The 25,111-nt window shown below is 41.6% G+C and overlaps 1 long non-coding RNA gene across 5 annotated transcripts in view; it reads right to left on the bottom strand.

Moving 5' to 3' along the window:
- LOC140482064 (uncharacterized) overlaps positions 1-25,111 on the bottom strand; it is a 145,869-nt gene that overhangs the window by 56,591 nt on the left and 64,167 nt on the right. Inside the window, exon 1 of one of the 5 annotated variants that reach the window (XR_011961655.1) lies at positions 11,575-11,676. The exons of the other annotated variants lie outside the window; for them this stretch is intronic. This is a non-coding gene — a long non-coding RNA (uncharacterized lncRNA). Of the gene's footprint in view, positions 1-11,574; positions 11,677-25,111 lie in introns of those variants that run through there. 5 annotated transcript variants of the gene reach the window in all.

Below are 25,111 nucleotides of genomic sequence, written 5' to 3'. Positions count from 1 at the left end.
ATAGAAAAGGTTTTGAAGGATATGGGCCAGGAGCAGGTAGGTGGGACTACTGTAATTTGCGATTATGTTTGGCATGGACTGGTTGGACTGAAGGGTCTGTTTCCATGCTGCATGACTCTTTGACTCTGAAGAGTAGGTCAGAGGCTAGAAATCCTGCAATTAGTAACCTTCCTTCTGACTTCTGAAACCATGTCCACCGTCAGCAAGGCAAAAGTCAGGAGTGTCATGGAATACTCTTTGCTCTTCGTGAAATGATAGATTTTTCTTACTGGTATTTTGCTTAGTGAAAATATTTTAAGAAATCATTAAAATGGGCTTCAGCTGCAATACTTATTGTGAGCAGTACTGATAATGGGTCACAATGGGATAACATTCACTCAATGAAGTGTGTGAATGAAAAAAGACTAAGGAACAAATTTGCAATTATAAAACAAATGTTCGAGAAATCTCCAAGGAGAAATGAGTGAATAACAGCATTCAGATTGTTTTGCAAAGAAAGAAGCAAGCCCTAAGAAATGATTGGACACACTGCAAAAAGAGTTTTAATGTAGAAAGAAAAGTAATGGAATAAAATACATTGTCATTTTGAATTTTTTTTTCTATATTATTGTTGCATATACTTTGTATATATATTTAGATTTATTTCAAAAGTGAAAAGGGAATTTTATTATCTATTAATTTCCGAAGGGATGTTGGGGACGGAATGAACCAAGGGAACGTTATGGCTACATTAAGGGTTAATTAGATGAGAATTTGTAGCATCAATATGGGAAGATAGTCATCAATAAGGGGTGAGCTTTATGGAGTAAGGATAACTTAAATAAGAATCTCATTAAAGTATGGACTTGGACTCCACTCAAAAAGTTATCTTCTAGTCAGGAGGAGAGTTACTCACTGCAGGATTCCTCTGACCTGTTGGTGTAGTCACATTTTTCAAACAACTCGTCCAGATCAGTTTCTAATCAATAGTAACCCCAGAATGTTGACATTGGGGAATTCAGCAGTGCTAATGTCATTGAATGTCCAGGGGAATGATTTCATTGTCTCTTATTGAAGATGGTCATTGCCTGGCACTCGTGTGACATGAATGTTACTTGGCACTTGTCAGCCCAACCTGGATATTGTCCAGATCTTGCTGCATTTGAATATAGACTGCTTCAGTATCTGAGGGGAGTTATTAATGTTGAACTCTGTGCAATCATCAGCAAATATTTCAACTTCTGACTTCATGATAGAGGGAAGGTCACAGATGAAGCAGCTGAAGATGCTTGGGCCTAGGACACTCCTCTGAGGAACTCCTGCAGAGATGTCCCAGAGCTCAGATGACTGACCTCCAACAATCTCAACCATCTTCCTATGTGCCAGATAGGACTCCAACTAGCTTAGTTCCAATACCCATTGATTTCAGTTTTGCTCAGGTTCCTTAATGCCCCACACGGTTGAACGTGGCATTGACATTAAGTGCTGCCACTTTCAGCCCATCATTGGAACTCAGTTCTTTTCTCCATGTTCGAACCAAGGTTTTAATGAGGTCAGGAGCTGAGCGGTCCTGGCAGAATGCAAACTGGGCATCACTGAGCAGGTGCTGCTTGATAGCATGTCTTGCTACACGCTTCATTGAGCCAAGTATCAAGAACCACAAGGAGGAGATATTCCAGGCCATGAGATTGCAGATTGTATTGGGTTACAATGTTGAGGGCAGTCAGTACCTCATGTCTTCAGTTACTACATCTTTTCAAAATCTCTCTTATTCAGTATCGTGATAATGTCACACATTATGGAAGGTATCCTCAATCATCAGTACTTGGTCTCTACAGGGACTGTGCAGTAGTCACTCTTATCAATGCAGTCATGGGCAGATGCATTAACGACAAGCAAATTGGTGAGGGTAAATATGTTGTTCCCTCTTGGTAGTTCCCTCACTACCTTCTGCAGTCTGAATCTAGGAGCTATGGCCTATAGGACTCAACCTGCTCAGTCAGTAGTGAATTGATGGACATTGAAGTCACCCACCTTGAGCACATTCTATAATGTCATTTTGGTGCTTTCTTCCAGTGCCAATCAACATGGAGGAGCACAGATTAATCAGCAGATGGAACTGGGATGTTGTACATGGTAATCAGCAGGAGGGTTCCTGGTCTATGAGTGATCTGATGCCACGAAACTTCTGGGGCCCACAGTCATGGTTGAGAACTTTCAAGGCTGCTTCAAACTGTACAGCACAATGCCACCACCTCTGCTGGGTCTGTCTGACAGTGAGACAGGACACATCTGGAGGTGACGGTGACATTATTGTTTGGAACATTGGATGTAAGATATAATTTCATGAGATGACTACATCAGGCTACTCTTCAACTAGTCTGTGAGATAGCTCTTGCAATTTTGGCAGGAGCCCCCAGATATTAGTGAGGAGGAATTGCCGGTGGTCTGTTCAGTTTCATTCCTTTTCTTTTAGGCATTTCAGTGGTTGATACCACTAAATGCTCTTCCAGGCCATTTCAAAAGGCAGTTAAGAGTTAACCACATTGCTGCAGTCTGGAGTCACGCATACACCAAACCATGTGAGAATAGCAGTTTCCGTTATAGGACATTAATGAACCAGCTTATGTAGAGTCACACAGCATAGAAACAGACCCTTCGGTCCAATTCATCCATGCCAACCAGATATCATAAATAAATTTAGTCCCACTTACCAGCATTTGGCCCATGTCCCTCTAAACTCTTCCTATTCACATACCCATCCAGATGTCTTTTAAACGTTGCAATTGTACCAGCCTCCACCACCTCCTCCGGCAGCTCATTCCATACACACACTGTCTTCTGTGTGAAAATGTTGCCCCTTAGATCCTGTTTAAATCTTTCCCTTCTCATCTTAACCTTATGCTTTCTAGTTTTAGTCTCCCCCACACCAGGGAAGAGACCTTGGCTATTCACTCTATCCATGCCCCTTATGATTTTATAAACCTCCATAAGATAACCCCTCAGCCTCCGATGCTCCAGGGAAAAGAGTCCCAGCCTATTCAGCCTCTCCCTATAGCTCAAATCCTCCAACCCTGGCAACATCCTTGAATATCTTTTCTGAACCCTTTCAAGCCACACAACATCCTTTTGTTAGGAGGAAGATCAGAATTGAATGCGGTATTTCAAAAGTGGCCTAACCATTGTCCTGCACAGCCACAACATGACCACTCAACTCTTATACTCAATGCACTGACTAATAAAGGCTAGCATATGCAATGCCTTCTTCACTATCCTATTTACCTGGGACTCTACTCTCAAAGAACTATGAACCTGTATTCCAAGGTCTCTTTGTTTAGCAACACTCCCCAGGACCTTAACATTAAGTGTAAAGTGCTGCCCTGATTTGCCTTTCCAAAATGCAGCACCTCACATTTATCTAAATTAAACTCTTTTAAGGTGACAATCAATAAATGGTCATCATTAGACTTTCGATCCCAATTTTTTTTTAAGAATTCAATTTCCATCATCTGCCATGATGAGATTCGAATGCAGATCTGTGGGACATGATCTGTCTCTGGATTACTGGTGCAGTGCCAGCACGTCTTTGCCACTGCCTCCCCTTAGCCATGATCAGCCACAACCTGTCATGATCTTACTGAATGGCAGATCTGGCCCAAGGCAAGACTCCTACTCTGAAAATGTCTCAGTGATTCAATACTTAGCATTCTAGAATAAAACTAAAATTCCAAAAAACGGATGGAAGAAAAATGAAAAATCAAAATTAATTCACTTGTACCACATTCACATAGTAATCAGATTTGAAAGCGAGCCAAATGCTCAGAAAAACATTCCAATATATAAAGAGGACCAGAGCCTGCTGGAGCTCAGGAAGCATCATGTATGAAAAGGAAAAAAAAATTAATGTTCAGTCTACAGAGTGAACATCCAGATCCCTGAGAAAATAGATCATGTCACTGTGTTAACTGAAGTGACATGAAGGAGAATTAGACTATAAATAACCAAGATATAAATTACTGGTAATTGAAGTCAACATCTTACATAAAGCACAGAAACACAAAAGGTACAGGAGGTAATAAGAACTGTCTTGAGTTGCCTGCAGTTTAATCCCGATAGAGTTAGAGATCTGTCAGTGTTAGAATCTTGTGTTGATGGCTCAATTGATGGAATTAAACATTAGAATACAAACAGGATCCAGGCCCAATGCCAGTGTTCTGGATTAGGCAAGGAGAGGGGGCTGAAGATGTTTTGGGGTGGGGGGAACAAATCAGCTAAACTTCCTGCCTCTGCATTCTGTCTTTAACTTCTAATAGAAAGTGTGCAGGTGCAGTTAACCGGTGAAAATAGAGTTGGGCTTGCCTGTGATGCCTCTTGTAGTCAAACAGACTGTAAATGCTCATGTTTGAAGAGCACACTAGGAACTGGAGACAAAAGGTAGAACATTCAGGTAAAGAGGAAAAAGGAAGCATGCAGACTTTCTACATTTACTAAGTATTTGATTTACAGGGTAATGGCTGATAAAAAAAACAGATTTTCTTTTCTATGTGCCTGGTCTCCAATCCCTTTGTTTCCAGTGAATTTATATTTTTAGGTTTATGCTTTCAACCCCTTTTCTCTTCTGTAGCTCTATATAAATTGACTTTTTGTTAGCTCAGTGCATTCATGCAATGTCTGATTTCTTGAAATGAATTCCTAGCACGTTGGTGCTGCTGGCATTCTTGTTACTATATACAGAACAGAATTTCCACTGCAGCTCTGAACCATAAAGTCAGAACAGCTTCAAGTAAGTTTCTGACCTGAATGTTTGTCCATAACTTACTGACAGACTTTGTCCACTCACAATACCTCTGTAGGTTGGTCGTTCTTAAAAATAAATAAAACTCTCCCATTTCCTATTTGTATACTGAAGATATACATCCTGCCCTTTTACTTCTGTTGTCACGCAGGATAACTTACACCTGAAATGTTAACATGTCTGTCCTCTCCACTCACGCTGGCTGACCTGTCCTTCCCTCATGCGATGCTCCATGCACAAACATCTTCAGCTATATTGCCAAGACCTTTAACTCTGTCATAAGATCAGAACAGGACATGGTAATTGTACAATGTCAGCACTATTTGTGTTTCCTCCAATACTTCATGTTCAAATGCTGCAAAACATGGACAACACATGGGCATGGTTGATAAGTGGCACTTAGGGTGCCTAAGTGCCAGGCAATGACCATCTTCAACAAGAGAGAATCTAGCTATTGCCCCTTGAAAATTCAATGACATTATCATCACTGAATCACCCACTGTCAACATTCTTGACTCCCCAGTGCCTGTCCATATTCACAAGTCAGAAGTTAGGAGTGTGACTAAATGCTCCCCATGCTTGTGCTCCAATAACATTCAAGAAGCTTGACAGCTTCCAGAATAAAACAGCCCCCACATCTACAAACTCCCTCTGTTACCAATGCACAGTAGCAGCATTGATTGCCACTACCAGATGCTGTGCACAAATTCACTAAGGTTCCTTAGATAACTTGTCCACTCCCAAATTGTCCACTCCCATCTAGAAGCACAAGGATAGCAAATACATGGAAACACCATCAATGCCAAGTTCCCCTTCAAGTCACTTAGTGTCCAAATACGGACATACATGTGTCAGTATCTGCAGTGGTGATGTCGAGAACAGGTAGCGGAGGTCTCTCCTGGAGAGCAAAATAAGTGGAGGACTCATGAAAGATTGTTGCACTTAATTTAAGCTAAGAAATTAAAGAAATAAGAATAACTAATGTTAACTGTTACCTTATTTCTTTATTTTTCTATTCTATGAAGTTTAACTTTTTATACTCTGTTTCTCTTATTTCTTTGTTCCTAAGCTTTTTTGTACCTAGGTATCTCGGTACCCATGATGGCACCATGTGTGCCAACATTGTACACTCTTCACTGTACTTCTATACTTGACTACATGTGACAATAAAATCTAAATACATCACTGTTCCTTCAGTGTCACTGGGTGGAAGTCTGGGAACTAACAGCAGTGTAGACATACCTACACCAAACAGACTGTAGCAGTTCAACCAGACAGTTCATTTGCACATTCTCAAGGAATGGGCAATCATTTTGGATCAGCAGTGAAGCTCCCATTCCATGAATGAATTTTTAAAACTCCATAGACTGGCAACTTAAGCAAGGTATTGAGCTGTTGTACCAACATTACTATGTTGTGTTACACCGTGGCTCAGTGGTTAGCGCTGCTGCCTCACAGCACGAGATACCCAGGTTCGATTTCAGCCTCGGGCGACTGTATGGAGTTTGCTTTCTCCCCATGTCTGCGTGGGTTTCCTCCCAAATCCAGAGAACTGGCCATGCTAAATTGCCCATACTGTTCAGGGATGTGTAAATTAGGTGCATTAGTCAGGGATTAAATGTAGAGTAATAGGGTAGGGAATTGAGTCTGGGAAGGTTACTCTCCAGAAGGTCGGTGTGAACATGTTGGGCCAAATGGTCCGTTTCCACACTGCAGGGATTCTGATTGGTGAACAAAACAGAACACAGCATTCACTTGGCACCTAGTTTTCAGATCGTGATCTGACTGACGGGAGGAATTGCCACACAGGCGGAGATCAACAGCTGACATTGAGCCAGCCTTCTTATTCTGGTTGTTTCAGCAGCTCGCTAGGCTTTTCATTCAAACATTAGAGCATCAGCATGCTTTTCCTCACTTTATATTTTACAAAGTAAACAATGAGACTTCTGATCACATAGGACAAATCTGACTGCAGCAGCACTTTGCAATATTCCAAGTTGCCTGAGACTACGCAGTGAAATGTTCACAAGTTTTGCTTCCTCCTCAGGAACAGTATATTTAAAATAAGAATTCAGGGTATGACCCTTTTGACCCCAATGAGGTATTTTGGAAAGATTTATTTAGATCTAGCTTAGGCAAAGATATGTGTCTAACCTGTTGGTTGTGGTAGCATTGAGTATTTGAATGTGCTGCATCATCAGATTCCTTCACACTTTTTGAGTCGTTGGCAGTTTCTTTTGCAAACAATGTACCAGCACTCAGCAGGAAAGCAGCTGGAGGTTTCAGAGGCTCTGATATCCATTTCTAGCAACTTTTCCAATATACTTAAATGGACTTAATGAAACAATGAATTATACAATGCAATATCAACATCATACTGAGTCATGGCCAACTTCAGCAATAGACAAGCAGCATTTCCAGGAACTATTTACATTTTAAAAGTAAAAACAAGCTTCATCATTTTAAAGACAGATTTTGAAAACACAGTCTGATTTCAGTGGATTTCCAACTGATTTATAAGAAGCAACAGTCATCATGATCAATTATTAAAGGTTACTACTTGGTTCTGCATCTACAATTTCTCCAGTCTTCCTCGGAGTGCAGGCTCATCATGCTGAGATACTGTCCATTGAAACTCCACTAGTCTTTCTTCCAAAATGGTCACTCTTGATACACAAGCGTGAAGGATGAGTGATTGAAAACTAAATATCCGTAGGTCTGATAAAGTCAGTTCCATTTCTGACCTCAGCCAACGTCCATTAACATGCCTAAAGGGGTGAAGATCAAGATGGGTAAACTGGAAACACTTTCACTAACCATCCAACAGGGTCATGAAAATAGGATAATTGATTATTGTCATATTGCTATTTGTGGGACCTTGGTGCGTGCAAATTGATCACCACATTTTGTTACTTTACTGCAGCGACTACTTTTCAAAATATAAATTGTCTTGGGATCTCAAAAACCATGAAGTGTTGAAATGCATATCTATCCTTGTTGCTGCTGCTGCCCTGGCTAAACCTTGTACTTGCACACTTTCCATAGCTTCTTTCCACATGGGAAATACTCTCCTATTGTGGAGCTGCCATTGATTTCTAATAATACATAATCTTATGATTTCTCCCAGTAACAACAAGGTAATGGCATTTTGTAACATGAGATGAAATCTATCTCCATATATGACCTGAACAATTAAACTTCATCTTTTGCTATGAATGGACTTTAAATTTACGCAACTCATTTATACAGTGCTAGAAGAATTAGTGATATTAGACTACGCTCACTTAACTTGCTGATTCACTGTCGGATATTGGATATTATGAAACACCATATTCCCTGGTTACCTGATCAAAATGTGGGTCATCAGCCTCCCATCCTTTTTACTTTAACATCTGGATATTGTTTCCCTTATGTTCTTGATGCTGTAGTATGTTATGACCTTGTAGTTAATACTTCGAAAACTGGGCACAAAAAAAACTATTAAAATGGTCAATTCAAATCTTAGGATCTTTGTCATTTGAACTTCAGACTGTCCTAACTTTCAAGTGAATATTTAAATTGTGGTAGTGATTTCATGCCACACTGTGATTAAGAGTGGATCAATATAAAATAATGATAGTATTCCAGCTGACACATTTCCCTGCTTCATTTGGGACGAAGGTAACATTAAAGTTCATTGCATGTAAAATCGATCTGAATGGATCCTAGTAACTTTCTATTGTATTATGTTGACTTTCCTCATCCAATCTATTCTGGGTTAATCTCAAAATGGTAAACAAAAACATAAGATGTGTCATCAACTTGCACAACATCTTATTTAGATAAAGGACTTTGAACTTATGGAAGGAATTTGAAGGAGGTGATGATCTTGTGGTATTGTCACTTAACTATTCATCCAAAGGCCCAGGCAAATTCTGAGACCAGAGTTTGAATCCACTATGGCAGATCACAGAATTTGAATTCAATGAAAATCGGGAATTAAGAGTCTAACAATAACCATGAAACTATTGTCAATTGATGTGGCTTATCTAAAAATGTGGTTGACTTTTACCTTCTCACTTGATAATTAGGGATGGGCAATAAATACAGGTCTAGCTAGCAATCCACACTTCATAAACTAATTTTTAAAAAGTAGTCACAGATGACGAAGCCATTTCAGTATCTGCTTTGAACATTTTTGCAGACTAGGGTTCAACTTACGAGCACCTTTGATTGAAAGTAAACATCTTTGTCACCAAAAATGATCATTTATATGGTAATCCTATTCCAATCATGACAGAAGGCAGCTCCTAGAATTTCACTGCGTGGGAGCTTGCTCATGTGTGACATATGACACTAACAAGGCCTGATGTTGATCGCTGGAGATGGCTGGTACGAGCCTTGAACAACAGGTGGGTAAAATAGTCATAGAGATATACAGCATGGAAACAGATACCTCAATGCAACTCCCCTTGCCGACCAGATATCCTAAAGTAATCTAATCCCATTTGCCAGCACTTGGCCCACATCCCTCTAAACCCTTCCTATTCATATACCCATCCAGATGCCTTTTAAATGTTGCAATTGTACCAGCCTCCACCACTTCCTCTGGCAGCTCATTCCATACACGTACCACCCTCTGTGTGAAAAGGTTGCCCCTTAGGTCCATTTTATATCTTTCCACTCTAACCACAAAACTATGCCCTCTAGTTTTGGACTCCCCCACCCCAGGAAAAAGACTTTGTCTATTTATCCTTTCCATGCCCCTCATGATTTTATAAACCTCTATAAGGTCACCCCTCAGCCTCCGACACTCCAGGGAAAACAGCCCCACCCTGTTCAGCCTCTCCCTATCGCTCAAATCTTCCAACCCTGGCAACATCTTTGTGAAACTTGAAAAGCTTCAGAAAACATTTACAATGTCCTTCCGATAGGAAGGAGACCAGAAGCGGACACAATATTCCAACAGTGGCCTATCCCATGTCCTGCACAGCTGCAACATGACCTCCCAACTCCTATGCTCTGACCAGTAAAGGAAAGCATACCAAATGCTTTCTTCATTATCCTATCTACCTGCGACTCTACTTTCAAGGAACTATGAACCTGCACTCCAAGGTCTCTTTGTTCAGCAAAACTCCCCAGGACCTTACCATTAAGTGTATACTGATGAAGGGCTTTTGCCCGAAACGTCAATTTTCCTGCTCTTCAAATGCTGCCTGACCTGCTGTGCTTTTCCAGCACCACTCTGATCTAAACTCTGGTTTCCAGCATCTGCAGTCCTCTCTTTTGCCATTAAGTGTAAACGTCCTGCTAAGATTTGCTTTTCCAAAATGCATCACCTCACATTTATCTAAATTACACTCCATCTGCTACTCCTCAGGCCATTAGCCCATCTGATCAAGATCCCGTTGTACTCTGAGGTAACCTTCTTCGCTGTCCAATTTTGGTGTCATCTGCAAACTTATTAATTATACCTCCTATGTTTACATCCAAATCATTTAAATAAATGATGAAAAGCAGTGGACCCAGCACCAAGCAACTCTCCATTTCCACTCTCTGTCTTCTACCTTTGAGCCAGTTCTGTATCCAAATGGCTATTGTATTTCATGTGATCTAACCTTGCTACTCAGCCTCCCAAGAGGAATCTCATCGAATGCCTTACTGAAGTCTATATAGATCACGTTTACAGCTCTGTCCTCATCAATTCTTTGTTATGTCCTCAAAAACCTCAATTAAGTTTTGAGGTATATGAGGTAAAAGAGCAGTTCAATTCCATTAGCATTAGGAGAGATGACGGCCTAGTGGTATAATCGCAGGGGATTGTCATTCCAGGGACCCAGGTTATGTTGCCAGTCTGAATATCACCATTGCAGATGGTGAAATTTGAATCCCATAAAAACCAGGAATTAAGAATCTAATGATGATCGTGAATTCATTGTTGATTGTTGGAAAAACGCATCCGGTTCACTAATGTCCCTCCGGGAAGGAAACAGCCAGACTGGCCTACATGTGACTCCAGACCCACAGTAATGTGGTTGGCTCTCAACTGCTCTCGAGGCAATTCAGGAAGGGCAATAACCCAGCCAGCAATGCACTCATCCCATAAATGAGAAAAGAAACTCAAGTTGTTCTAAGGTACCATACATATAAGTGCACCTTAAATGAGTGGAGCAAGGCCGAAGACCACTAAGCTCTAGTTGCTGACTTTGTAACACAGCAGCATTGCTCACAGCAGTCATCATATATGCTTCCCAAGGATGCCTGACTATTCCTTAACAAGTTCAACACCAAAACCACAATTATTTTAAAGTTTCTCGCTTCCTCTAGAGTCATCGGATCTCAAACTATCAGGAACCCCAAGTTATGAAAAAACCTTCATAAGGGAGACCTCAAATGTAGCCATGGTAAGAGATGTCTGGCCCCTGCAATGTGGAGACCAGGATGAGGCAAGTGATGTTGATCTGTTCACATCCCTTGGCAAGATACTCTCAGGACAAACTGGTGAGCAATGGTTGACACCTTCATTCCTGTAGCATCCAACGAGCAGCGAAATCGACGTTTCGGGCAAAAGCCCTTCATCAGGATTCCTGATGAAGGGCTTTTGCCCGAAACGTTGATTTCGCTGCTCGTTGGATGCTGCCTGAACTGCTGTGCTCTTCCAGCACCACTAATCCAGTATTTGGTTTTCAGCATCTGCAGTCATTGTTTTTACCACCTTCATGCCTGTGTCAGTCCACTTTGCTGAATGTCATGCTCAATTTAGGGCACATCCCTGTCATTTTACCCTGTCATTTTTCAGCCTCTTCCTGAAAGAACCTTACCTCTGCCTGGCTCTCCATGAGAGGCCCATTTGGCTGAATGCCTGGAGAGAAGGCAAGGCTGGTACCTTTGTCCCAGACAGCTACGATTGCTGAGGGTGGTCTATATAAAAAAAGAACAAAGAAAATTTTCAGCCCTCCAAGCCTGAGCCAATCCAAACCCACTGTCTAAACCTGTCACCTAATTCCTAAGCATCTGTATCCCTCTGCTCTCCACTTACTTGTGCATCTGTCCAGATGCATCTTAAATGAGTCCATTGTCCCTGCCTCTACTACCTCTACTGGCAATGCATTCCAGGCACCTACCACCCTCTGTGTATCCCCCTTAAACTTTTCACGTCTCACCTTGAAAGTGTGAACTCTCGTTATTGAATCCTTCACCCTGGGAAAAAGCTTATCTCTATCTAGCCTGTCTATATCCTTCATGATTTCATAGACCTCAATTAGGTCCCCCCCACCATCTCCTTTTTTCTAATGAAAATAAACCTAAACTACTCAACCTCTCTTCATAGCTAGCACCTTCCATACCAGGCAACATTCTCGTAAACCTTCTCTGCACCCTCTCCAAAAGCGTCCACATTCTTTTGGTAATGTGGCGACCAGAACTGTACACAGTATTCTAAATGCGGCCAAACCAATGCCTTGTACAATTTTAACATGACCTGCCAGCTCTTATACTCAATACCCCGTCCGATGAAGGCAAGCATACCACATGTCTCCTTGACCACTTTATCCACCTGTGCAGCAATGTTCAGCGTACAATGGACCTGAACTCCCAGATCTCTCTGCTCATCAACTTTTCCTAAGGCTCTTCCATTTACTGTATAAATCGCTCTAGAATTATACTTCCCAAAATGCATCATCTCACATTTGCCTGGATTGAACTCCACCTGCTACTTCTCTGCCCAACTCTCCAGTCCATCTACATTCTCCTGTATTCTCTGACGGTCCCTTATGCTTTCTGCTACTCCACCAATCTTCGTGTCATCTGCAAAATTGCTGATCATACCAACAGTGCCCTTTTCCAGATAATTTATGTATATCACAAACAGTGGCCCCAGCACTGATCCCTGTGGAACACCACTGGTCACCTTTCTCCATTTCGAGAAACTCCCTTCAACTACAACTCTGTCTCCTGTTGCTCAACCAGTTCTTTATCCACCTAGCTAGAACACCTTGCACACCATCTGACTTTGCTTTCTCCATTAGTTTACAATAGACAATAAGTGCAGGAGTAGGCCATTCGGCCCTTCGAGCCAGCACCACCATTCATTATGATCATGGCTGATCATCCTCAATCAGTATCCTGTTCCTGCCTTATCCCCATAACCCTTGATTCCACTATCCTTAAGAGCTCTATCCAACTCTTTCTTGAAAGTATCCAGAGACTTGGCCTCCACAGCCTTCTGGGGCAGAGCATTCCATACACCCACCACTCTCTGGGTGAAGTAGTTTCTCCTCAACTCTGTTCTAAGTGGCCTACCCCTTATTTTTAAACTGTGTCCTCTGGTTCGGGACTTACCCATCAGCGGAAACATGTTTCTTCCTCCAGAGTGTCCAATCATTTAATAATCTTATGTCTCAATCAGATCCCCTCTCAGCCTTCTAAACTCAAGCGTGTACAAGCCCAGTCGCTCCAATCTTTCAGCGTAAGATAGTCCCGCCATTCCAGGAATTGACCTCGTGAACCTACACTGCACTCCCTCAATAGCTAGAAGGTTTTTCCTCAAATTTGGAGACCAAAACTGTGTACAATATTCCAGGTGCAATCTCACCAGGGCCCTCTACAGCTGCAGAAGGACCTCTTTGCTTCTATACTCAATTCCTCTCGTTATAAAGGCCAGCATGCTATTAGCCTTCTTCACTACCTGCTGCACCTGCATGCTTGCTTTTATTGACTGATATACAAGAACACCTAGATCTCGTTGTACTGCCCCTTTATCTAACTTGACTCCATTTAGGTAGTAAATCTGCCTTCTTGTTCTTGCCACCAAAGTGGATAACCACACATTTATCCACATTAAACTGCATCTGCCATGCATCAGTCCACTCACCTAGCCTGTCCAGGTCACCCTATATTCTCCTAATATCCTCCTCACATTTCACCCTGCCACCCAGCTTTGTGTCATCAGCAAATTTGCTAATATTACTTTTAACACCTTCATCTATATCATTAATGTACATTGTAAAAAGCTGCGGTCCCAGCACTGATCCCTGCGGCACATCACTGGTCACCGCCTGCCATTCCAAAAGGGAGCCGTTTATCACTACTCTTTGTTTCCTGTCAGCCAACCAATTTTCAATCCATGTCAGTATTTTGCCCCTAATATCATGTGCCCTAATTTTGCTCACTAACCTCCTATGTGGGACTTTATCAAAGGCTTTCTGAAAGTTCAGGTATACTACATCCACTGGATCTCCCTTGTCCATCTTCAGAGTTACATCCTCAAAAAATTCCAGAAGATTAGTCAAGCATGATTTCCCCTTCATAAATCCATGCTGACTATGACCTATCCTGTTACTGCTATCCAGATGTGTCGTAATTTCATCCTTTATAATTGACTCCAGCATTTTTCCCACCACTGAGGTCAGACTAACTGGTCTATAATTCTGTTTTCTCTCTCTCCCTCCTTTCTTAAAAAGTGGGACAAGATTAGCCACCCTCCAATCCGCGGGAACTGATCCTGAATCTATAGAACCTTGGAAAACGATCACCATGATTTCTAGAGCCACCTCCTTCAGTACCCTGAGATGCAGACCATCAGGTCCCGGGGACTTTTCAGCCTTCAGACCTAACAGTCTCTCCAACACCATTTCCTGCCTAATATAAATTCCCTTCAGTTCAGGTCCTTCAGCCACTATTACATCTGGGAGATTGCTCGTGTCTTCCCCAGTGAAGACAGATCTAAAGTACCAATTCAACTCTTCTGCCATTTCTTTGTTCCCTGTAATAAATTCACCCGTTTCTGTCATCAAGGGCCTAATTTTAGTCTTAACCTTTTTTTTCTTTTCATATATCTAAAAAAAGCCTTTACTATCCTCCTTTATATTTTTGGACAGTTTACCTTCGTACTTTATTTTTTCTTTGCGTATTTCCTTTTTAGTTATCCTCTGTTGTTCTTTAAAAACTTCCCAGTCCTCCAATTTCCCACTCATCTTTGCTATGTTATACTTTTTCCCTTTTGTCTTTATATGGCCCTTAACTTCCCTCGTCAGCCACGGCCACCCCTGCCTCCCCTTAGGATCTTTCTTCTTTTTTGGAATGAACTGATCCTGCATTATACACAGAAATACCTGCCATTGTTATTCCACTGCCATCCCTACTAGGGTATTGCACCATTGTACTTTAGCCAGCTCGTCCCTCATAGCTCCATAGTTCCCCTTATTCAACTGAAATATTGTCACTTCTAATTCTACCCTTTCCCTTTCAAACTGCAGATTAAAGCTTATTGTGTTGTGGTCACTACCTCCTAATGGCTCCTTTACTTCAAGGTCCCTGATCAAATCCGGCTCGTTGCACAACGCCGATCCAGAATTGCTTTCTCCCTGGTAGGCTCCAGCACAAGTTGTTCTAAGAATCCATCTCGGAGGCACTCCACAAACTCCCTTTCTTGGGCTCCAGTATCATCCAGATTCTCCCAGTCTACCCGCATGTAGAAATCCCCCATTTACGATGGAGAACCTTATCAAATGCCATACGAAAATCCATGTATATGACATCTACAGACCTTCCCTCATCTATCAACTTGGTCACTTCCTCAAAAGAATTCTATTAAGTTGGTAAGGCACGATCTCCCTCACACAAAACCATGTTGCCTATCACTAATAAGCCCATTCTTTTCCAAATATAAATAGATTTTATCCCTCGGTATCTTCTCCAGCAATTTTCCCACCTCTGATGTCAGGCTCACTGATCTGTAGTTACCCGGAATATCCCTACTACCCTTCTTGTTCAGGGGGACAACATGAGCAACTCTCCAGTCCTCCGGCACCTCACCTGTGTTGAAGGATGCTACAAAGTGCCTAGTCTTGTCACAATTCCAACAGCTCTGGAGCATATGTTAGGGAATTGGACTGATGGATGTAGGACAGCAAGGACCAAATCTGTACTTGCTGTTCTGTTTACCCAATCACACCCTCCCCAACAAATAATAGCCTGCTTCTTGATGTTTGAATTGCAATTTTCCCCCATAATCTAGACTTCAAGGAAGGAATATTAAGGTTTGCCATGATTAAGTCTCCTTAACTCTATCTGGACGTTTCTATCCGTCACCGTTTCATCAAGGAGGCCCTTCAGCTGCTGATCCCTGGTTGATATGAAGGAAGGATCCAGGAGGATGCTGCAATTGAACAACATCAGGGACACAGAGCCCAGATCCTCTTTCTCACCTTGCCTGTACTCATAAATCCTTTGCTCTCACTGTGACAGGCTAATGCTGACCCCAAAATCCATTGTCAGTCCCACCCAAGATCCTCTGCAAACATCTTTTAAACATCTATGCCTCTTCTCAGTATTTCTCGACATGCTTTCCCACACAGATGTTCCATATTCACTCTCACAGATGCGTAGAAACCATGACTAACTATGCATCCTCCATCCCATCTGTATTCATCAGCTCATTGGGTGCTTTCGGTGTTCAATTGAATCTGTCTAAACTTCCTACTCATTGGCAAATAGGTCAGGGCACTGAAACAGGACTTGAACACACAACCTTTTGACTTGAAGCAACAGCATTAACAGCTCAACCAAAACGGTTAGAGAAGTAGAAGTGGATGCAAGCAGCCAGCTGCTCTGTGAAAACCATATGTAAGCACCTGTGGGTTTCAACTTACACACACACAGATGAGTGCACCTTGTACTGATCAGTAACTAAGACCCAATGTGTGCACCAAATTCAGATATGTTACCACGTGAATAGATAGACTCAACACAACAATTAACAATATACCCAGTGCCTATTTAAAATCTTTGGCCATAGTAATCCTCAACGCCAATATTTAGCAACCTAATTGTTATTGATAACATCATTTTTATAGAAAGCCTCACTTTAAAATGCAAATGCGCTTCAGTTACACTGAATCACATGTTTGCTAAATTGGTTCCACAAAGCTTTCATTAGCTCTGCTCCAGTTTTGAAACACCCTCTTTGAAAATTCAATCTGCTCATGGACCTATGTGAGATAATATTGTCCCCATCCCTCTGATCGCATGTTTTATACACGTTTCCTGCTCCTCGGAAGCTGCCTGACCACATGTGCTTTTCCAGCACCACACTCTTGATTCTAATCTCCAGTATCTGCAGTACTCACTTTCACCTGTTTTATACATAAGCCAAATGTTTATGGAGCTCTTTAATCTGCTTTTCTTTAGACATCTATTTCAATCCAAGAGGCCTAACAGGGAAGGCAGATAAACTCAGGTCACAGTTAGGAACATGGGACTGGGATATCATAGCAATTACAGAGTCGTGGCTCAGGGATGGGCAGGACTGGCAGCTTAATGTTCCAGGACACAAGTGCTACAGGAAGGATAGAAAGGGAGGTGGTTTGGGGGTGGGGGGGGGGGGGAGGGGGGTGAAGAGTGAGGGATGTTTGATAAGGGGGAGCATTACAGCTGTACTTAAGGAGGATATTCCTGAAAATACATCCAGGGAAGTTATTTCGGTGGAACTGAGAAAACAAAAGAATGATCACCTTATTGGGATTGTATTATCGACCCCAGTAGTCAGTGGGAAATTGAGAAACAAATTTGTAAGGAGATCTCAATTATCTGTAAGAATAATAGGATGGTTACAGTAGGGGATTAGAACTTTCCAAACATAGACTGAGACTACCACACAGTGTTTAGGTCTTAGATGGAGAGGAATTTGTTAAGATCATACAAGAAAATTTTCTGATTCAGTATCTGGATGTACCTGCTAGAGAAGGTGCAAAATCTGACCTACTCTTGGGAAATAAGACAGGGCAGGTGATGGAGATGGCAGTGGGGGAGCACTTTGGGGCCAGCGACCATAATTTTATTAGTTTTAAAATTGTGATGGAACAGGATAGACCAGATCTAAAAGTTAAAGTTCTAAGTGGAGAAAGGCTAATTTTGAAGGTATTAGGCAAGAACTTTTAACAGCCGATTGGGTGCAGATGTTTGCAGGTAAAGGGACGGCTAGAAGATGCTAAGCCTTCAGAAATGAGATAACAAGAATCCAGAGACAGTATATTCCTGTTGGGGTGAAAGGAAAGGCTGGTAGGTATAAGGAATGCTGGATGACTAAAGAAATTGAGGATTTGGTTAAGAAAAAGAAGGAAGCATATGTCAGGCATAGACAGGATAGATCGAGTGAATCTTTAAAAGAGTATAAAGGCAATAGGAATATACTTAAGAGGGAAATCAGGAGGGCAAAACGGGGACATGAGATAGCTTTGGCAAGTAGAATTAAAGGAGAATCCAAAGTGTTTTTACTAATATATTAAGGACAAAAGGGTAACTAGGGAGAGAATAGGGCTCCTCAAAGATCAGCAAGGCAGCCTTTGTGTGGAGCCGCAAGAGATGGGGCAGATAATAAATTAATATTTTGCATCAGTCTTTACTGTGGAGAAGGACATGGAAGATATAGACTGTAGGGAAATAGATATTGGCATCTTGAAAAGTGTTCATATTACAGAGGAGGAAATGCTGGATGTCTTGAAGTGCATAAAGATAAATCCCCAGGACCTGATCAGGTTTACCCTCGAACTCTGTGGAAAGCTAGGGAATTGATTTCTGGGCCTTTTGCTGATATATTTGTATCAATAGTTACAGATGAGGTGCTGGAAGACTGGAGGTTGGCTAACGTGGTAAAGACAAGCCAAGGAACTATAGACCAGTTGAGCCTGACGTCGGTGGTGGGCAAGTTGTTTGGAGAGAATCCTGAGGGACAGGATTTACATGCATTTGGAAAGACCAGGACTGATTAGAGATAGCAAAAGTGAGGACTGCAGATGCTGGAGATCAGAGTCAAGATTAGAGTGGTGCTGGAAAAGCACAGCAGGTCAGGCAGCATCCGAGGAACAGGAAAAATCGATGTTTCAGGCAAAAGCCCTTCATCAGGATTAGGGTTAGTCAACATGGCTTAGTACATGGGAAATCATGTCTCACGAACTTGATTGAGTTTTTAAAAAAAGGAACAAAGAGGATTGATGAGGGCAGAGCAACAGACGTGATCTATATGGACTTCAATAAAGCATTTGACAAGGTTCCCCATGCGAGATTGGTGAGCAAGGTTAGATCTCGTAGAACACAGGGAGAACTAGCCACTTGGATACATAACTGGCTTGAAGGTAGAAGACAGAGGGTGGTGGTGGAGGAGGGTCACTTTTCAGACTGGAGGCCTGTGACCACTGGAGTACCACAAGGATCGATGTTGGGTTCGCTACTTTTTGTCATTTATATAAATGATTCGGATATGAACATAGGAGGTATAATTAATAAGTTGCAGATGACACCAAAATTGGAAGTGTAGTGAACAGCTTCAATGGGATTGCAATGGGATCTTGATTGGATGGGCCAATGAGCTGAGGAGTAGCAGATGGAGTTTAATTTCGATAAATGCAAGGTGCTGATTTTGGGAAAGCAAATCTTAGCAGAACTTATACACTTAATGATAAGGTCCTAGGGAGTGTTGCTGAACAAAGAGACCTTGGAGTGCAGGTTCATAGCTCCTTGAAAGTAGAGTCGCAGGTAGATCGGATAGTGAAGGCAGCGTTTGGTATGCTTCCCTTTATCGGTCAGAGAATTGAATACAGAGGTTGGGAGGTCATTTTGCAGCTGTACAAAACTTTGGTTAGGCCACTATTGGAATATTGCATGCAATTCTGGTCTCCTTCCTATCAGAAGGACATTGTGAAACTTGAAAGGGTTCAACAAAGATTTACAAAAGATATTTCCAGGGTTGGAGCATTTGATCTGTAGAGAGAGGCTAAATTGGCGGGGCTATTTTCCCTGCAGTGTCAGAGGCTGAGGGGTAACCTTATAAAGGTTTATAAAATTATGAAGGGCATGCAAAGGGTAAATAGACAAAATCTTTTCCCTGGGGTGGGGGTGTGCAGAACTAGAAGGGATAGGTTCAGGGTGAGAGAGGAAAGATAAAAGAGATCTAAGGTGCAACGTTTTCACGCAGAGGGTGATGCGTCCATGGAATGAGCTGCCAGAGGAAGTGGTGGAGGTTGGTACAATTGCAACATTTAAAAGGCATCTGGATAGGTATATGAATAGGAAGGGTTTACAGGGATATGGGCCAAGTGCTGGCACATGAGATAAGATTAGGTTGGGATTTCTGGTCGGCATGGACGGGTTGGACCGAAGGGTCTGTTTTCATACTGTACATCTCTATGAGTCTATACTCTAATGACCGTGGTGTCTCAGACAACTAACTGCAACTCCGAATTTCAACTTTCCAAGATTCAGCATGGCTGCCAGTTGGGAAAAATCTATTTCCACCAATTAAAAATGCAGATTACTGAATTTAAAATGGGTAGTCAGAAGACAGCTCATTGTGTCCAAATACATCTCACACAGGATTATTCAGCAACAGCAATTCACCATGATCGCTGCAGAGGAAGCACAACAAAAGAAGAAGCTGTGAGTACTTTAAGCTAGGTGAGAAACATTCTGCTGAACTAGAGATCATCAAATCAACTTCTTCTAAACTGGAGAAAAAAATTATAAAACCATTAAAATGTGACTTTGTTGCTGAGGTAAAGATACTAGATTTAAGAAAATAAAAACAAGCAGCCAGTTTAAGGACACCAATCTTGAACAAAAGCAGCTTCATTTAAAAGCTATTGATTCCAGCCTCAGTTAAATAAAATCATCTGGATATGAAAAGCCAGCATTTGCACCACACTATCACCCATTCCCCCAGGGCAAGTTTAAATGAAGTAATTTACCTTCAGTATTTTACCATGTCACGATACTATTATACAACAGAAGAGGAAGATGGAAGGATTTGGAAGGCAAAAATTCAAGAGGTTGGGTACTAGATGGTTAGAAACATTCTGCCCAATTGTGGGGCAAAAGAGTATTGGGTCTCTATCAAAGAAACAAAGACTTTAAAAGGCAATGGCATTGTTGAGAGTGTCAGCAGAGAGTGCTACAGTGTTGTCAATGAGGACACTGAGAAGCAGAAACATATTTTATTACAAACTATGGCCTCATAGACCAGCACATTTCTCACTGCCTGGGCTCGTCCTTAATTCTACGGGGGAGTGTAAAGAGGGGCATCAGATGAACCTAAAAATAAGGTGCTAGGCCTAGTATGCAGAAAGCTACATGTAAACCAAACACAGGAACAGTATGATATGTACAAGCAATCAGTGCATTCCTTCCACACAAAGGATGGGGGACAATTAAACAATGAACCAAAGGAAGTTCTATGAATGTTCTGAACCTCAATAATGACAGAGCTCAATGTGTAACTTAAAAGAAAAGGCTAAAACATTATGGGCTATCTTTAATCAGCAGTGCCAACTCAGATGATCTATCTTGGTTGACTCCTGAGTTTTCACCATCACAGAACATAACAAGAGAGCATATGAAATTGCAGGACTAGGGCCATTCGGTCCCTTGAACCTGCTTTACCATTCACTAAGATCATGGCTGATCTGATTGTGGCCTTAACTCCATTTTTCTATCAGTCCCCATCTTATTCCCTCCTTCTCCACCTTCCACCACAATAACCTTCACTCTTGTAGATCAAAAAATCCAACTCAGCCTTGGATGTTTCAATAACCCAGCTTCCACTGCATTCTGAAATAAATAAAATAATCATTAGCCAATTCAATTCACTCCACGGTCCATCAGATTATATATATCAAAGATTATTAGTCCGAACAACAACCCAGATGTTTTCCTGAAGTTTTGTGCTCCAGAAACTGTCACACTTCTAGTCATGCTGTTCCAGTACAGAAAAAAAAACACTAAGCATCTAATTGACAATGTGGGAAATTGCCTAGATATGTCCTGTTCACAACAAAGGGATGAAAAAAAATCTGAACAACCAAACTATCCTCAATGATCAGCAACGTGATGGAAGATGTACTCAACACTGCAACATGGCAATACCTGCTGTAACCTACTCTCATTCATTTTGGATTCTACCTGGACTACTTGGCTATAGACTTCATTACATTCTTGGTCTAAGCATGGACAAAACAACAAAACTCCAGAGTTGAAGTTCCCTCGAAATAAAAGCAATATTTGTGAGGAGGCTGAGCAAAGTAAAAGTCTGTTGCATTCTGGCAAATCTCACTGCACTGACTAACAGATAGAAAACAGTTTGACTATCTCAGTAGCATGGCATAACTGCAAGGGTTTTTCCAGACATCGTCCTAGGCCCAACCAACTACCTTCCCTTTATCATAAAAGTCTAGAGTGTTTAGGAAATACTGTGGTGCAATGATAATGGCCTTGGGTCTGAGCCAGAAGTTGCAGAGTTATGTTCCACTGCAGGGTTGATGGCCAAGAATGGCACTTTCATAACATGGCCAAACAGATTAAAATCCACTTGTAAATCTTGCCATTAAACATCAATGGCAGGAAGAAAGAAAGGGACAAATTCCTGGTCAGCCACATGATGGAAAGAATCTAAAGCCCCTACTATCACTATCTATAGCTCCAGCCTAAGACACATACATAAAAATGTACCGTGTCACAGAACTGAGAAGCCACTTGGCTGGATAAGTTGCATGGGCCAGATCTGTGGTAACAGCACACAGTGAGTGCTCTCGTTCAAGTGGTTTTAGAACCTGTCTCCTTGCCCTACCCACAATGGGTTAGACCACCCTTGAACTCAAGAAGAATTGGGATATTTGCTGATGAATGCAATGTTGTTCAGCACCTTTTACAGCTCTTCAGATAATGAAGCCATCACGTCCATAAACATCAAGAATTTTACAATGCCAGATCAGGATTGATATGTGACAATTTTCATTTGTGCCATTTGAGCATCACGCAATGACCATTTCCATAAACAACAAGGATCTAAGTATTGCCCCTTGCCATTCAATAGCATTTCTAATGTGCAATTTGCAATACCCACATCCTGGGGAGACCAATAAACTTAATTGGTACAATCATAGAGACCATGGCCACAAGCAAAAGTCAGAAACTGGGAATTTTGCAGCAAATGACTCAACTCATGATCTCCAAAAGCCTTTCTGTGCAGGCAAAAGTCAGGAAAAGTGATGGAAAATTCTCCATTGCTTGGATGAGTGCAGTGTCAACAACAGTGAAGGGGATTGATACCATTCAGGACAAAAGCAGTCTGTTTTTCCAACCCTCTATCCACTACCTGCCTGAAACATTCAGCGTCTCCACAGCCAGCACAGAGTGGCTGAAATTTGTATCCTCTATAGAATACACTGCAACAAATTTTCAAGATTGCTTGACTTCCAAAACTGCGACCTCTACCTTCTAGAAGGACAAGGTATGGAAACCTCACTACCTGAAAGCTTCCATCTAAATTATATATCATCCTTGTTTGGAAATATATCACCACTCTTTCATCATTGTTGGATCTAAATCCTGGAATTTGCAACCAAACAACATTGTTAAGTGACAGCACATGGTGGGAATTTAAGTAAATGACTCACTGCTAGGTTCTCAAGGGCAATAAGGACACAGGAATAAATATTGGCCTCGTAAGGGATATCATATGTAATATATGAATACACGTTTTAGAAAGTGAGCAGTACTTTTCATGGAGAGAGCTAGGGATCAAAAGATTAGTTTGGGATTCAAGTAAATGACTCACTGTTAGATTCTCAAGTGCAATAAGGACAGAGGAATAAATATTGGCCTTGTAAATGATACCATATTTTATGAATGCGTGCACGTTTTTGAAAACAAGCTGTACTTTTCATGGAGAACATCTGGGGTCAAAAGCTCGGTTTGGAGCTGCTGAGATAGCAAACAGTCTGCTTCAGCTCAAAGAAAATGGCTGGAAGGGGAACATAATCGATGATGAGGGCTGAAGGCAATGACATTTGTCTTCCCAATGATTAAGTGGCAAAGACTGTGGGTCATTCAGGTATGGGAAATCAGGGACTCACCCTCCTAGAGTCAATGACGAGTAAGCGCAACGTGGTATTGTAGTGGAGCGGAGTGCAAGCACGGCCTTGGGAATGACTGGTTATATGAAACTTTGATGACATTAGGTCAATCCAATGATTTCAGCATCAAGAAGCTGCCACAGCACAGCTTGTTTCCAAAAAGCTGACTGCAGTAGCTCATTAATAGTGTACAGAACTATAATTAAATGGTTACTGTAATCCACCCAAGCATGTCATTACTGTCCAACATAACTTGGGTGTGTTGCATGATCGCAGATGAATGTTGAAAGTATTGATCGGCAGAACAGAAAATATGCTCAAAATGTAATAGCTAAAAGGATTTTTTAAAAACCGGCTTTTCAGCATGTGTCATGTGTCAAGATTGATTTACTGCTGAAGGAAGTGACATTGTCTACAAGTTGCAGAGATGCTGCTGCATGTGATTCCTTGCCCATGATTAAAGAAAAAAAAACAATGTTGGATTTACATCATAACTTTCACAGTCTCAGAATGTCCCAAACAGCATCTCTGCCAATAACATGCTGCCATTGGTGTTCAAAAGGCAAATGTGGTACTACACGTACAAGGTAAGATCAGCAACCAGGAAATAAAAGAAGGGCAAGTTACTGTCCTGGTGATGTTGTTTGTGAGATGATTGATTAGGAGAAGCACTCAAAGTATATATGTCTCAAATAATGTTGTGTAACTGAAACTGACAAAAGAGCAGTGATCTAATATCTTAGTTCAGAAACTGCACTTCTGACAATGTGTATAGTCCCTCAGTGCCATACTGAAGTGTTAGCTTCACTTGTGCGCTTAGGCCCTGGAGTGGGGTTTTAACAAGCGATGAAAAATCATCGTAATGGCAGAACTGCAAACCAGTGAAGGAGCATGTACAGCACAAGAGAATTACTGCCTAATATTCTATAGGGAAAAAGAAAGGGTCAGAAGTAAAAATAATCATTCATTCATTCTTACAAATAGTTTGTCATTCTGGACATATGACTCTCCCCAAATGCATCACTTTTTAAAAAGTAAAATCAGATCCTCTATTTCCCTGAAAGGCATTGATGATATGACTCAAGGGGAACCAGCTGCTCTCTAAAATGTCCCGACATAAAAATTCCCATTGATTTATTATAGTTAGGGAAGTGTCTGTGTTATAATGAACGTTAGTACAGAATTTCAGTAAGGGTATCGCAGTTTATTCCACCTCTTTGCACATTTTCTGCACAGCAATTGAAAACCCTGCTGATTTTCTTCCCCTCCTTTCCTAGCCCAGCAATGTTAGGGTCAATTGTAATGCATCTGATTAGATTCCCTACAGTGTGGAAACTGGCCCTTTGGCCCAACCAGTCCATCCTGACCCTCCAAAGAGTAACCCACCTAGACCCATTTCCCCTCTGACTAATACACCTAACACAATGGGCAATTTAGCATGGCCAATTTACCTGAC

Source organism: Chiloscyllium punctatum, chromosome 10 (assembly GCF_047496795.1).
Source record: "Chiloscyllium punctatum isolate Juve2018m chromosome 10, sChiPun1.3, whole genome shotgun sequence".
Classification (NCBI taxonomy): domain Eukaryota; kingdom Metazoa; phylum Chordata; class Chondrichthyes; order Orectolobiformes; family Hemiscylliidae; genus Chiloscyllium; species Chiloscyllium punctatum.
Note: the sequence above shows the minus strand (reverse complement) of the source record. Positions and strands in the feature narration are given on the sequence as shown.